Genomic DNA, 15,622 nt, shown 5'->3' on the forward strand with positions numbered 1-15,622 from the left:
GGGGGCTGGATACTTATCACCAAGGGCCGGATACTTATCACCGGGGGCTGAATACTTATCACCGGGGGCCAGAACCTGATCACCGAGGGCCGAATACTTATCACCGGGGGCCGGATACTTATCACCGGGGGCCGGATACTTATCACCGGGTGCAAAATACTTATCACATGGGCTGAATACTTATCCTGGGGGCTGAATACTTATCACCAGGGACTGAATACTTATCACCGGGGGCTCAATACTTTTCACCAGTAGCTCAATACTTATCACCGGGGGCTGAATACTTATCACCAGGGGCTGAATACTTATCACCGGGGGCTGAATACTTATCACCAGGGGCTGAATACTTATCACCGGGGGCAGAATACTTATCTACAGGGGCTGAATACTTATCACCGGAGGGCTGGATACTTATCAAAAGGGAGCTGGATACTTATCCTCAGGGGCTGGATACTTATCACCGGGGGCCGAATACTCATCACCGGGGGCCGGATACTTATCACTAAAGGCAGAATAACTATCACGGGGGCCGAATACTCATCACCAAGGGCCGAATACTCACCACCGGTGGCGGAATACGCATCACCAGGGGCCGAATACTTATCACCGGGGGCTGAATACTTATCACCAGGGGCTGAATACTTATCACCGGGGGCTGAATACTTATCACCAGGGGCTGAATACTTATCACCGGGGGCAGAATACTTATCTACAGGGGCTGAATACTTATCACCGGAGGGCTGGATACTTATCAAAAGGGAGCTGGATACTTATCCTCAGGGGCTGGATACTTATCACCGGGGGCCGAATACTCATCACCGGGGGCCGGATACTTATCACTAAAGGCAGAATAACTATCACGGGGGCCGAATACTCATCACCAAGGGCCGAATACTTATCATGGGAGCTGAATACTTATCACCAGAGGCTGAATACTTATCACCAGGGGCTGAATACTTATCACCGGGGGCTGAATACTTCTCACCGGGGGCTGAATATTTATCACCGGGGGCTGAATACTAATCACCAGGGGCTGAATGCTTATCACCGGGGACTGAATACTTATCACCGGGGACTGAATACTTATCACCGGGGGCTGAATACTTATCACCGGGGGCTGAATACTTATCACCAGAGGCTGAATACTTATCACCAGGGGCTGAATACTTATCACCGGGGGCTGAATACTTATCACCAGGGGCTGAATACTTATCACCGGGGGCTGAATACTTATCACCGGGGGCTGATTACTTATCACCAGGGGCTGAATACTAATCACCAGGGGCTGAATACTTATCACCAGAGGCTGAATACTTATCACCAGGGGCTGAATACTTATCACCGGGGGCTGAATACTTATCACCGGGGGCTGAATACTTATCACCGGGGGCTGAATACTTATCACCGGGGCTGAATACTTATCACCGGGGGCTGAATACTTATCACCGGGGGCTGAATACTTATCACCGGGGCTGAATACTTATCGCCGGGGGCTGAATACTTATCACCGGGGGCTGAATACTTATCACCAGAGGCTGAATACTTATCACCAGGGGCTGAATACTTATCACCAGGGGCTGAATACTTATCACCGGGGGCTGAATACTTATCACCGGGGGCTGAATGCTTATCACCTGGGGCTGAATACTTATCACCAGGGCTGAATACTTATCACCGGGGCTGAATACTTATCACCGGGGGCTGAATACTTATCACCGGGGGCTGAATACTTATCACCGGGGGTTGAATACTTATCACCGGGGACTGAATACTTATCACCGGGGGCTGAATACTCATCGCCAGAGGCTGAATACTCATCACCGTGGGCTGAATACTTATCACCCGGGACTGAATACTTATCACCGGGGGCTGAATACTTATCACCAAGAGCTGAATACTTATCACCAGGGTCTGTTCCTGTACTGATCCTGAGTTACATCCTGTATTATACTCCAGAGCTGCACTTACTATTCTGCTGGTGCAGTCACTGTGTACATACATGACATTACTTATCCTGTACTGATCCTGAGTTACATCCTGTATTATATTCCAGAGCTGCACTCACTATTCTGCTGCTGGTGCAGTCACTGTGTATATACATGACATTACTTATCCTGTACTGATCCTGAGTTACATCCTGTATTATACTCCAGAGCTGCACTCACTATTCTGCTGGTGCAGACACTGTGTACATACATGACATTACTTATCCTGTACTGATCCTGAGTTACATCCTGTATTATACCCCAGAGCTGCACTCACTATTCTGCTGCTGGTGCAGTCACTGTGTATATACATGACATTACATATCCAGTACTGATCCTGAGTTACATTCTGTATTATACTCCAGAGCTGCACTCACTATTCTGCTGCTGGTGCAGTCACTGTGTACATACATGACATTACTTATCCTGTACTGATCCTGAGTTACATCCTGTATTATACTCAAGAGCTGCACTCACTATTCTGCTGCTGGTGCAGTCACTGTGTACATACATGATATTATTACTTATCCTGTACTGATCCTGAGTTACATCCTGTATTATACCCCAGAGCTGCACTCACTATTCTGCTGCTGGTGCAGTCACTGTGTATATACATGACATTACATATCCAGTACTGATCCTGAGTTACATTCTGTATTATACTCCAGAGCTGCACTCACTATTCTGCTGCTGGTGCAGTCACTGTGTACATACATGACATTACTTATCCCGTACTGATCCTGAGTTACATCCTGTATTATACTCAAGAGCTGCACTCACTATTCTGCTGCTGGTGCAGTCACTGTGTACATATATGATATTATTACTTATCCTGTACTGATCCTGAGTTACATCCTGTATTATACCCCAGAGCTGCACTCACTATTCTGCTGCTGGTGCAGTCACTGTGTATATACATGACATTACATATCCAGTACTGATCCTGAGTTACATTCTGTATTATACTCCAGAGCTGCACTCACTATTCTGCTGCTGGTGCAGTCACTGTGTACATACATGACATTACTTATCCCGTACTGATCCTGAGTTACATCCTGTATTATACTCAAGAGCTGCACTCACTATTCTGCTGCTGGTGCAGTCACTGTGTACATACATGATATTATTACTTATCCTGTACTGATCCTGAGTTACATCCTGTATTATACTCCAGAGCTACACTCACTATACTGCTGCTGGTGCAGTCACTGTGTATACATATGACATTACTTATCCTGAGTAACATCCTGTATCATACTCCAGAGCTGCACTCACTTTTCCACCAGCACCATGAGTTCCTCCCCAGATACAATGGATGCATACTACTCTATGTCCAATTTAGCCGTAGATGTAGTAAAATATAACAGACAGCCAGACAAAACATCTAGAAATGCTGAAATATCTCCAGACATAATAAACAAAAAAACCCAGCGGTAACCCAGCAGAATACAGCACTCAGCCCGTACCTCACAGGAAGACAATCAAGTTACACGCTTCTTCTAAATGACGCTCGCCCGGAGCCAAAACAAAGCAGTTTTATATATTGGAGTGCGCCGAGATAAATGACTCCTTAGTGATATCAACCTGTCTGGCCCCTGGAGACGTCTCCTTCCCGTTACTCTAAGAATTGTGATGGTATCAAAAAAAAAACTTGTAATTCAGGTTTTTATGCTGTGTTAGGAAACCATTTATCTACAATCCGCTCCTGGAAATACCGCGGCAGCTTTGATGGCGAGTTTATATATGGCAAACCATAAAAGACCGTAAACATGTAGACTATTAAATTAAAGGGCATGTCCTTGTTTTTGCAGTTTATTGGTGGAATGAATCTGCATAGAGAGTCACTTTGTAAATGGGTGATATTACTTATCTGAGTTATAGATCGTATTAGACGCGAAACAATAGGAGACGGGAGACTCGAATCCCCTTGTATCAAATTATTTAGCTATAGCACAATAGTGGTGAATGAGAAGAACTACTAGAAATATACAAGCCCCGTTCTTCGTGGAGTTCGACTAGAGATGAGCGGATCCGAACTTTAGGTTCAGTGTCTGACGTTCAATCGGACATGTTGCTTATTAAGCAGAAGAGCAGCCAATCAGGCAACTTTACTGATGTGATTGGTCAGATGCATCCATCAGGTTTCCACCTGACCAATCACAGCCATGACTTATTGGGGTGTAAAGCTTCCTCATTGGTCTGCTCTGCAGCCCGTCAAGCAATATGTCTGGGTTATGCAGAGCTGGTGTACAGAAGATGCCGAAACTAAAGTTCAGTGCGCTAATTTTTAGATTCGACCAAACGAGGTGCTAGCCAGGTAGAGCAGGGAGGAACATCATAGGCTAAGAATCTCCATCAATAGTACTTGATACGGCCAGAACAGGCTGCTAGAATACAACATAAATGCCAGATTGTATTAGCGTCTTTAAGATGCCTAAACAATTGGTTAGAAAGTAGCAATGTAAGATGCACCCTCACTATGACACGGGTGGTGCCTTAATATTGTTGCCCCTCTCTATACAGGCAGATCATACATACACAGGGGAGCCCCTGATTTTCTTCTCCTTCTTACTAATGTTAATAACTAACTATTAAATTGTTAATTTTTAAATACAATGATAAGAAGTGCAGTTTAATATAGCTGCCACTTGGGGAGCTAAATGCAAAGAGATTGTTGCATTTTCCATTGAGCTCCGAGGAAACTTTATTACTTACTATGTACTGAGCTCCCCCTAGTGGTGGCTTTGGGCAGCTAGTTTTATCACTTAAAATTTTATAGGAAAAAATGTAAAAATATAGGGGCCTAATTACTAAGGGTCGCGGATCGCACTTTCGTTGGACTGTTCGCTGTTTTTGGGATTTGCACAGCTTTGACAGGCATTTAACAAGTGTCTGCGCTGGGATTGTGTCACACGTGATCGGATTGTGGCTTTCATGCGTTAGAAATGGGGGGGCGTGACCATCGGACGTTCCGACTGATTCGGACTGAGCGCAGGATTTAACATTCAAATTGTGCCGTAAGACAATGCACTTACATGCACCAGGAAGAAGAAGGTGAACTCTGTCGGACCAGAGCGGGGAAGCCACACATGCAGGATATCGGGCGCACAATCTTAGTGAATCGCGGCAGCTGTGCATTATCGCCGGACAATGCACTTTCAGAGAACTCCTCGGACCAGGTAAGTAAATGTGCCCCAATGTGTTGAGAATGAGCTTTATAATACATTTAAAGGGGTTGTCCGAGTTTTCAAAAAAAATAAAAATATATGTGGCCGGGAACAGGCTGCCTAAAATAATAAAGATGTACTTACCTCCGGTGCCCTCCGGTATCCAGCGCTGCTGTCGCTCCGGTCCGGCGCCATGTAAACAAACATGGCCGCCGGAGCAGCGCTGGATTCAGCTTCCGGCCGGCCGTGGCCGGGTACGCCTATCCGTCCCTATACACAGCATTGTGTATGGGGGCCGGAAGGTTGTCGGGTCCGGCCGGAACTGAGTCCAGCGCTGCTCCGGCGGCCATGTTTGTTTACATGGCGCCCGGACCGGAGCGACAGCAGCGCTGGATACGGGAGGGCACCGGGAGGTAAGTACAGCTTTATTGTTTTAGTCAGCCCGCTCCCGGCCACATATAGTTTTTTTTGAAAACTCGGACAACCCCTTTAAGGGAAGCAGTGTATTTATTATTAACCATTCTGGTAGGGGAGCATTTTTTTTTATTTTTGCCATGCTAGAGAAACTACATTTTCTCAAATGTTGCTAGGCAATCAACTTAAGAGGGTAGAAAATAGACTAGAAACCCATTCTTTTTTTGCAGACTTGAAAAAAACAGATGACATATGGATGTGCAAAAAAAAAAAAAAGAAGCGGATACAATACGGACTGCATACGGATATCACATGTGCGCTTTTTTTTGTGGACATGCAACTTACTCCATTGCCAGACTCCATCTCTCTTAGGATTCTGTTGTATTAGGGCTTATTCAGACTGGCAATTTTGTCTCTACTACTTCAACTGCAGCTTTTAATACACACCGACTACTTTAGGCTACATTCACACTGCTGTATGGGGGACGTATATACAGCCGACTTATATACGGACAATATACGTCCCTCATAGATGGCATTGGGCGCACAGTGGCACGGGCACAGTACCGCTCCGTACCCCGGAAAAAGATAGGACATGTCCTATCTTTCTCCGTAGTACGGTGCCGTGCACCATATGTTCCTATGGAGAGGGGCGGGGGTGAGCTGCGCTCACCTCCTCCTCTCCCCGCGCTGCAGTTGCCCGCCGTGCTACAGTACGGCGGGCAACGGCAGTGTGAATGTAGCCTTATTCTGATTTTGATCCTGAAAAATTATCCCGATTTTTTGGAAAAAACTCTCCCTGCCCTAACCTTGGCCTGGTCTTGACCATTCTCTTTCTGACCTCCAGGTGCACCCACCCAGGACATCTTTATCGTAATCCGGGACTACTCCAACAGGTAGAAAACTGGTTGCCCCATCATAGCCAAGTGCAGGGGGTTAAAGAGTGAAAACCGATGGGGTCACTACCCCATGTGAGTAGGGTAGCGCAAAATTAAACTGGTTAGATGGCACAGCAGGACCACAGCACTTTACTCATATACACAAACAGTAGGAAATGAGGTGATAGAATATTTAAAGGGACCCATATATATGTTCCTAAATGCAGCCGTCTCCATTGACATATTACAATCCATATAACAAATAACCCCGGACTTACAAGCCGAGGTGTAGATCAATCACACAACAACCATGAGAAATTGAGGCATGAGGCACCGTATTGTACAATGATCCTGAGATTTCACATACCATATACTATACTATATAGTATATCTACATAAATCCTGCATTTACAGGAATACACGGAGAGCCGAGAATGAACATGAGAAGTGATTGTCCCATAGACTGCAAGCAAATAAATATATCTCACAGCGCCGAGAGCAAAGGCATTACTTGTGCCTGAAAAGCAGTATATCACATATTGTACTCGTTTCCTTTGATAACACTTCTTGGAAAGTGATGTATTAACAGGAAGGTACATTATAGCGGCTCTGCCTGTTTTCCAGACACTTTACAAGGAGTGTTATCACAAAGGAGATAATGGGAGTTATTCATCAAGTAGGAGCGAGGACTCAGCTGAGGATTGGCAGGACACATATATCAAAGCCCCCCCCTATTCATGGTTTATGTTTCAATTATATCGGAGAATACCAAAAAAAAACACTCATCCGTGCTCCGGTCGGTGACAACAGATGTTCCTCATTGGGAGTATATGTATTTGATAAAGCCGCAGTCTGGAGGCACAATATGGTAGAAATGTAGAATAGGATTGGTTGCAGAGCTTGACGTCTCATCTATCTTCATCACGTGGGATCCCCCTGGTTCTGCCAGGCCACAACCAAAAGCGAAATCTATGCAAAATCTATGCAAATCGAGGCAACCATAGACCTGCATCCTCTTATACAACAGGGCCTAGAATTATGTCCTTCCAGGTCCTGTTGCAGAATGCGTTGTGTTTCTGAACATGTTTTTTTGCCGTGAATCGCGGCAAAAACACGATGCATCCGGCCCAAGAAGCAGTTGGCCCCCTGGGAAATTTCCCAGTGGGTCGCATTGACAGTACGACCCTGCCATAGAATTGTCTGGTTGTACTTAGAGGCCAGAGCCTCTTGTTGTATCCTGTGGGACCTAAGGGGTGGGGATAAACATCTTGATAAATCTACCCTCATGTCTCCATTTATTCCCCACTTGGATTCGGAGGTGTTTGCTTTTAAGGACTTTGGGCCCTTAAGTCAGTTTGTAAAGTTTAGACCTATCAAAAGTTTATTGTGTGACCTATGTATAGGCAATAAATTACTATGATAGGAATAATCCTTGCATAGGTTAATTCCAAAATAACTATTAAATTAGGGTAGATTTACCCATAATGCATTCCAGGCAATAGCATGAGACCCAAGTGATCAGAGGAGCCCACACATACAGTTGATTCTCCAAGAGGGGTGTATTAAGAATGCAAGAATCCAGACATTTACTGTGTACATTTGGTATAAGAACCAAGTTTTTGGGGAAAAAGGAGCCCTTCTGTTGGTTTTCAGTACTGCAACTTAAGTATCTTTGAAGGACCTTCAAACGTCCTGGGGTGGGTTCTTGTATACAAGTGTGTTGAGAGCTATCACACGTTTGATGATTTCAAGGCAGTAGGCCCCTCTTTTTATTATATATATATAGGGCAGTATCAAACTTTGGTTTTAGGTGGCAATGGGCCCCCATGATGCAAATCTGGTCCTCAATAGACTCCATCAACAGAAGAGCTTTACATTTCCGTGGCCACCAGACATTATTTAGCTTGGCGTTCCAGAAATTTGCCTCTGGTCAGAAATACCAAAGTTTGCATCGAGTGATGGTCAGGTGACCGTGTGACCATGTGAGTGTTCCTTTAATTATGAAGCCAATAATGACCCCATTGTGAGAGGTTTTCTTAGCCAATGAAACTATGCTGCCAGAATTAGGTCACCTTTGGAAATAATCAATGTTTCACACCACAAGTGAATTTAAGCTGGCCAAACACACGACATCGATTTTACTTCTGAACAAACTGCAGGACGGTAGTTTGGGAAAGTCAAAGCAATTAATAAAGTACAAAATATAAGTCAATGTAAAGTAAAGTAGGTAAAAGTTTTGCACAAAGTAAAGCTATGTTTCATTAGAGAGGACGTACAAGCGTTAAGTAGTATTAATACGGTAGGTTGACTAAATGTAATGGAGGTCTCTCGAAAAGTGGATCTCAAAACTTTTTGGAGGACTCAAAAAATCTAAAATTGACTAGTCATTCAGTCGTACGGTATACTGCCACCTACTCTGCCACACTGCTGGTAGAGATGGTGCCACATTTCAGGGGTGAGATCTTCATTCAATCACCAAAGTTTTTGAGTGACCTATAGATGGTTGTAAACACTATCAACACCATCTAACCTAAGAGTGTCTCCTAGATTGAAGAGATAGTTCAAAAAGGACTCAAAAATACCAATTTAGTTTCTTTGTAGACATTGGTACACCATTGGTGTCCCTCCATTCCAAGAAGAGTACCTTGTTTTCCATTGGAGGCAACATCAAACTCTCCAGAATTAGAAAAACTCCTACTACTTTTAGGACTGAACTAAATCAGTCCTGAACTTTTACCGACCCTACTTCTTTCATAAAAGGTCTATGTAGATATCTATTTGTAAAAACATGCTTTTGCCTACTTATTGGGGCACATTTATTTAACCAGTCCTGTGCGTTCCCCGATCAGGAGTGTCTGAGGAGAATGCACTGTGCCGCGATTCACTTACTTCCTGCGCCCAATATCCTGCATGTGTCGCTTCACCGATCAGGTCGGCCGGAGTTCACCTTCTTGTTCCCAGTGCATATAAGTGCTTGGATTGCCACACAATTTTAAATCCGTCAGATCGTCCGACAGCACACCCCCAATTTGTGTTGCCAAAATGCGATTGAGTGCAACACAATGCCCTTCTAAATCCCTGTCCGGGCGGCGCGATCACCGAAAAGTCGGAAAACCCGACGGAAATGCGGCTGCGGGACGCTTAGTAAATAAGCCCCATTGTGTCACACATGTCTTTGTATTACTTAACTGCACTGAAAAATTTTATTGGTGGAATACCAACTCTCAGCACCTCAACCGACCAGTTCTAGTAATTAAGGCTGTGCTGCAATACAATAAGTTACCTGAGGAAAGTTTTGGCATTGTTGTTAGATATACGCCGACATGTTTAACGAGACGCATACTTAAAGCGGTTTTCCAGATTAGTGATACTGTTAGGTTAGATCAGACATGTGGGATTAGCCAAGTGAAGGTAAGCGCTTCCCAAGCGACACTTTTTTTGTTTTAAATGCAGCGGTTTCTCCGAATCCGTTGATGTGCCACAATCCAATCGCATGCGGGCCAATACAGGGAAAATCGGCGCAAATCGGAAATATTCGGGTAACACGTTGGGAAAACGCAAATCGGGCCCTTAGTAAATGACCCCCATAATGTGTAAATAGTCTTAAAGGGTGGAGCATCACACAGGAAATCACATGACAGCAAGTAAAGGACCACTCTGTCTTGCCCCGCCCCTGAAGGTCCTACACTTTTCTGGCACAAATTCTGGACATTGTCGTCCTCATATCAAAGTCCTAGCCGATGTTTCTCCATAACTTCCGCCTGTAATTCACTCTCTGAGTCAATTCTTGGAATGATAATGTCCTTTAATAATATTTTAGTCTGTTAATATAAGCAACATATTCAATTTCTTAAATGAATAAGAAGCATATGTTCTCCAATATTCCCCTTTTCTGGATGCGTCGTATAAAACATCCTACTTCATTCCAACTCAGATGTGTTCTTAGTTTCTCTCCTACACAAAAGGCAATTATGCATTGTACGCCCACACGACCAATTTAAGCAAGAAACGGCACTTTGTGCGCTAATACTTAAAATAATAGCTCGGCTGGTAATCTCGTTTCATTACCTAACCTTCTGGATTTCCAAATAATATATCCATAAGACCCGACCAAAACAATTCTATAGCTGCTGAATGTTTACAAGTCAGAAACCGCTGTAGGAGATACCCCTTATGATATGATGCAGTGAGGTTCAGGGGTGTGAGAGATATATTCCTCTACGGACGCCATTTTGGACCAAGCGGACACCATTTTAGTCTTTGCCGGGGGTCATGCTGACCAATTTCCAGCCACGTCATGATTCAAACTTCATTTTTTGTGAACTGTTTAGAAATTACTGGGGCAGATTTACTTACCCGGTCCATTCGCGATCCAGCGGCGCCTTCTCTGCGGTGGATTCGGGTCCAGCCGGGATTCACTAAGGTAGTTCCTCCGACGTCCACCAGGTGGCGCTGCTGCGCTGAAGTTCCCAGGAGGCGCGCTGGAATGCCCTGAAATTCACCGGCCAATACCTAGTGAAGGTAAGTGTAATTTTCGCAACACATTTTTTTTTTTTAAATGCGGTGGTTTTTCCGAATCCGTCCGGTTTTCCTTCGGCCACGCCCCCCGATTTCCGTCGCGTGCATGCCAGCGCCGATGCGCCACAATCTGATCGCGTGCGCCAAAAACCCGGGGCAATTCAGGGAAAATCGGCGCAAATCGGAAATATTCGGGTAACACGCCGGGAAAACGCGAATCGGGCCCTTAGTAAATGACCCCCACTGTGTCTTCGGTATTGCTACCTTATCTTTTCTGCAGCTTCTCTGCTTGAAGGCCATGTTGTGACTTATACAAAGCGAACGCAAGGACAATTAGTATAAACATTCTGTTTATATGAGAACAAGACCTCGGGAAAAAAAACGGTACATAGTTCATCGACATTCTGGAAGAATGTCTTAAAGGGGATATTCTGGTATATTCAATATGGCCTATAGCATTGCAGTATTTTATCACCTTTTCACACCCCTATGCACATGATTTTATGAGTTTTATATATGTGGCTGAGCGCTAATGAAGTTTGTGAGTCTGCATATGTCTTATTGCCTGCTCTCATCCCGGTACCGGGAGCCATTAGAGGCTAAAAAGGGTTAATTCAAAAGTCATCTTACAACTGATAAGGACTGTTTTGAGTGCTAGAGAACAATCTTTTACACGGGGGTAGATAGAAAGAGATGATATTTTTAACTGTACAAATGTTACTTACATTTGACCTCCAATTTAGAGTCATCCTTCAGTCACTCACCATCCAGCTCTGCACTGACAAGGGCCAAAAAAAAATTGAGCTCTCATGTAGAACTTGACTGGTTTGTCTTTTGGAAAGCCTGTTAAAGGGCCGGACATTGATGACACTAAGGTTATAACTTTCCTTTGGTTAGTGCTGCTTTTCAACCCCCCTCAGGACCAGGACCATTTCAATATTCGAATTTCTGTTTTTTTAACTTTCAACAGTCCATAAGCCAAATCTTTAGTTATTTTTACAGAGCCTTATAAGGGCTTGTTTTTTGTGGTATGAATTGTATTTCTTATTGGCACCATTAAATATAAAAATATGGCAATTGAGAGCCATATAAGACATATAATGGCATATAATGGCAGTAAATACCAATTATTTGGTCCTGATCATGGCAGTTAGCCCCATGCAGGACCATGTGCTCGCCCAGACCAGATCCTGGGCGTAGAAGTGGAGAAGGGAAGGGGAGTGAGCACTCCTAACCTCACTCTTCGACATTGAACATCAAGTGGCTGCTCAGTCCTGTTAAGTTAGGGAAGTCACAGTGCACTCACCTTCAGCGAGTGCTATAGACCACTACGGGGGCCATGATACAGCCACAAATTGTGCAGCCGTATCATATATGGTTGTGTGAATGAGGCCGGGTGTCTGCTGTATTATAAAGTGACACCAGCTCTACATGAAGAAAGTTCAGCCTGTGAGCCCTCTCCATTCAGCAGTCTCCATTCAGCAGTTCTGCGCATGCGCAGGATGCAGGCCTACGGGTGCGCGGCCGTAGCTCCGAGGCCGGCGCTACTGCGCATGCGCAGACGCCGGGTGCTCGGACGAGGGCGCGCAGCTACGAGGTGCTGCGCGCCGAAGATTACATGGTAGGCGGAGGAACAAGGCTACTGGGGCGTGGAGTAGCCGCGACTAGTAGCCTCATGTCCGGCTACTCCACGCCCCAGTAGCCGCTTAATTAAATTAGCATATCAACTGATTAAAGTTTACAAAAGGATAGCCGGGACGTAAGGATTAGCCCAAAAAGGGCTATCCTTACGTCCCATTCATCCACCTACCACCCGTTCTACCTTTAGAGGTAGAATCGTGGTGGTAGGTCCCCTTTAAAGAAGTTTTATGGGGTTTTCGGATCTGGCACCCAGCCATTTAGCTATTTGAAGTGATCAAAGAAGTGTTTTCTCTTTCTTAAAAGGGTTAGCGAGGAATTACTATCGATCAAATATTATCCACAGGATATGTCATCAATAGTGATCAGTCTTGTCTAACATCTGGCACTGTTCTGCGGCATGTAAGCAGCTGTTTGTTTCTTGCTGTGAATATTGTAGGCAGGCACTGCTGAAACTACTGCACCACTTTCTGGGGTGCAGGGTGTTGCACCCCCACCATGACCTATCCTATGGATAAGTCGATAAAAGTACTTGCCCATTAAATAGGGATATACAATATGATAGTACTTTATTGATCCCCTGGGGGAAAATTCTTTTGTACATAGTATCCTGGCAGTTGTTACACACAGTTAGAGACAGGATTAACATTACAGCATACATACAGGGGCAGATTTACTTACCCGGTCCATTCGCGATCCAGCGGCGCGTTCTCTGCGGTGGATTCGGGTCCGGCCGGGATTCACTAAGGTAGTTCCTCCGACGTCCACCAGGTGGCGCTGCTGCGCTGAAGTTCCCCGAGGCCCGGCGGAATGCACTGAAGTTCACCGGCCTATTCCTGGTGAAGGTAAGCGCGAGTTCCGCAACACTTTTTTTTAAAAAATGCGGCGGTTTCTCCGATTCCATCGGGTTTTCGTTCGGCCACGCCCCCCCCCCCCCATTTCCGTTGCGTGCATGCCAGCGCCGATACGCCACAATCCGATCGCGTGCGCCAAAATCCTGGGGCAATACAGGGAAAATCCCCGCAATGACCCCCCATAGACTACAAAAGGCAGGTTTTTATACATTGTTGTTTACTTGGTTGCATAGAAACATAGCTACAGGAGATTGTGATGCAGCACAATACAGGTTAACATGACCAAATTATATAAGGGGAAACTATTCTGTTCCAGAATACACTAGTGACAATAGGCTAGACATACATGCATAGGGGCTACTACAGTAGGGGGTGCCAGTGCATTCATTGTGGTGTACTGCTGTTGGTTTGACAAAAAAGACCTTGCCCGTAGCTCCACTTTTGCCAAGTACTGATGCTTAAGCTGCTGGGTGCTGCAACCACTGGAGCTTGGTACAGCGTTCCTGCGGACTTGCGGTGAGGCACTGGATACGATCTGTTCAGGTGAGCATTTCAGGTGCTCCGATGAAACCGGAACTGGTGCCCCTAGCTGCCAGGATCCGGTTCCAGAGCTCTGTTGCATCCGTGCGACATGGAGCTCCTGCTGCTGATCGACTTGGTGGTAAAGGAGGGTGATAGTTGGTAGTACCAAGTTGGTGTCACCGGTTGGGGAAGGGGTGGGGGCAAAAGCCAGAGCCGATGCACAGACAGCCACTTGACAGCACCATCATGATGTTCAATGTACTGTGTATATTTCAGCCCTGATAATTATTCTTTATGCTGCGACAGATGACCCACAATGCATTGCAAATTGCATTTTCCCTTAAAACATCCTTATTTATATTATTTGTTCCATTCATGTTCTACGCATGTTCTATGCAAATCCACATCTCTCAGATTCTCAGATCCCATCTGTCCAGTGTTGAGTCATATAAAAGTAATTTGTCTTTGTATAACCCCGGAGGAGTAACACGCCGATTCCACACCATTTACATTCCCTTTCATAGTCTCTTTCATAGTCTCTTTCATATCTGCTGTTTCCTTACTAGAAACATGAACAACCGCTGAGAATTACAGTGAACACCAGCGGCCATAAGGGACATTAACCTTGAGGGTATAAGGAAATATTCGGAATTATTCTCAAGGTAAAATGTAGTGAAAACATTTAATATTGACTGGATCATGATGGATGGTGCTGAGGTGCTCTGGTGGTATGGAGTCCACCATAGAATGGCTCCCAACTTCTAGATGATGGAAAGCGATAGAGCTTTTGAAAAGCCCCTTCCATAGTGACCCTACACAGTAAAATGCTATTTTTACAGTCCCCATACAGTATAAAATCCCTCATTGGGCCCCCATGCTCTATAATGCCCCACTTAAGGCTCTCATGCTCTATGATGCCCATGTGTGGTCCCCAAACTCTATAATGCCCCTCTCCAGGAATTTCCATACCATACAGTGCCCCCTATTTTCCATAATGCTCCTCTTGTGGCTTCCAAATGCTACAATGCCGCCTTTATGCCCACCATACTCTCTAATACCTGCACCCCCTATGGAATTGGTTTCCGCCATTGCCTGCTGTCATTAGATTGGAGCAGCAGGTACGTAGATGTCACTACTAGTGTTGAGTGGACCTTCATGAAAAGTTTCTGTCCAGGTTCTACTCAATCGCCTGCCGTGAACTCTTTATATGTCACTGGCAAAGTCACTAACAGCATTTGAATTCCTGCAGGCACTTACCCACTGCCATTTTAGTGGGTCTCTATGTCTTAGCTGCCCCACTAACTGCAGTAGGATAGAGTGAATAGTGATGTCTGGGTCCTGATGATGGTAGCACTGTCCAGTGAGGCGCGGAGAGAAGGAGAGGAGGATGAGGAACTCCCTTTGGGTGCATTTCCCGATAGGTCGGACAATCAGACATAAGTAGGATAATAAAGGTAATAAAGGTTTACTCTTTAATTCTTGGTAACCCTCAGTGATCAAAGGGGATTTTTTTTTGTGATCTTCAATTCAGGGGCCCATTGATATTTTAAAGTATTTTAAGAGAAACAAGGGTTCAGACAAGCATCTCTTTCTATTCACTGCAAATGTAAAGTTTCTGTGCTTGGTTGTAACTCAGCTCAAATTTA

At 45.0% G+C, this 15,622-nt stretch overlaps 1 protein-coding gene across 14 annotated transcripts in view; it reads right to left on the bottom strand.

Moving 5' to 3' along the window:
• GRM5 (glutamate metabotropic receptor 5) overlaps window positions 1–15,622 on the bottom strand; it is a 191,283-nt gene that overhangs the window by 122,707 nt on the left and 52,954 nt on the right. The window lies entirely within an intron of this gene.

Source organism: Engystomops pustulosus, chromosome 2 (assembly GCF_040894005.1).
Source record: "Engystomops pustulosus chromosome 2, aEngPut4.maternal, whole genome shotgun sequence".
NCBI classification, from domain to species: Eukaryota; Metazoa; Chordata; class Amphibia; order Anura; family Leptodactylidae; genus Engystomops; species Engystomops pustulosus.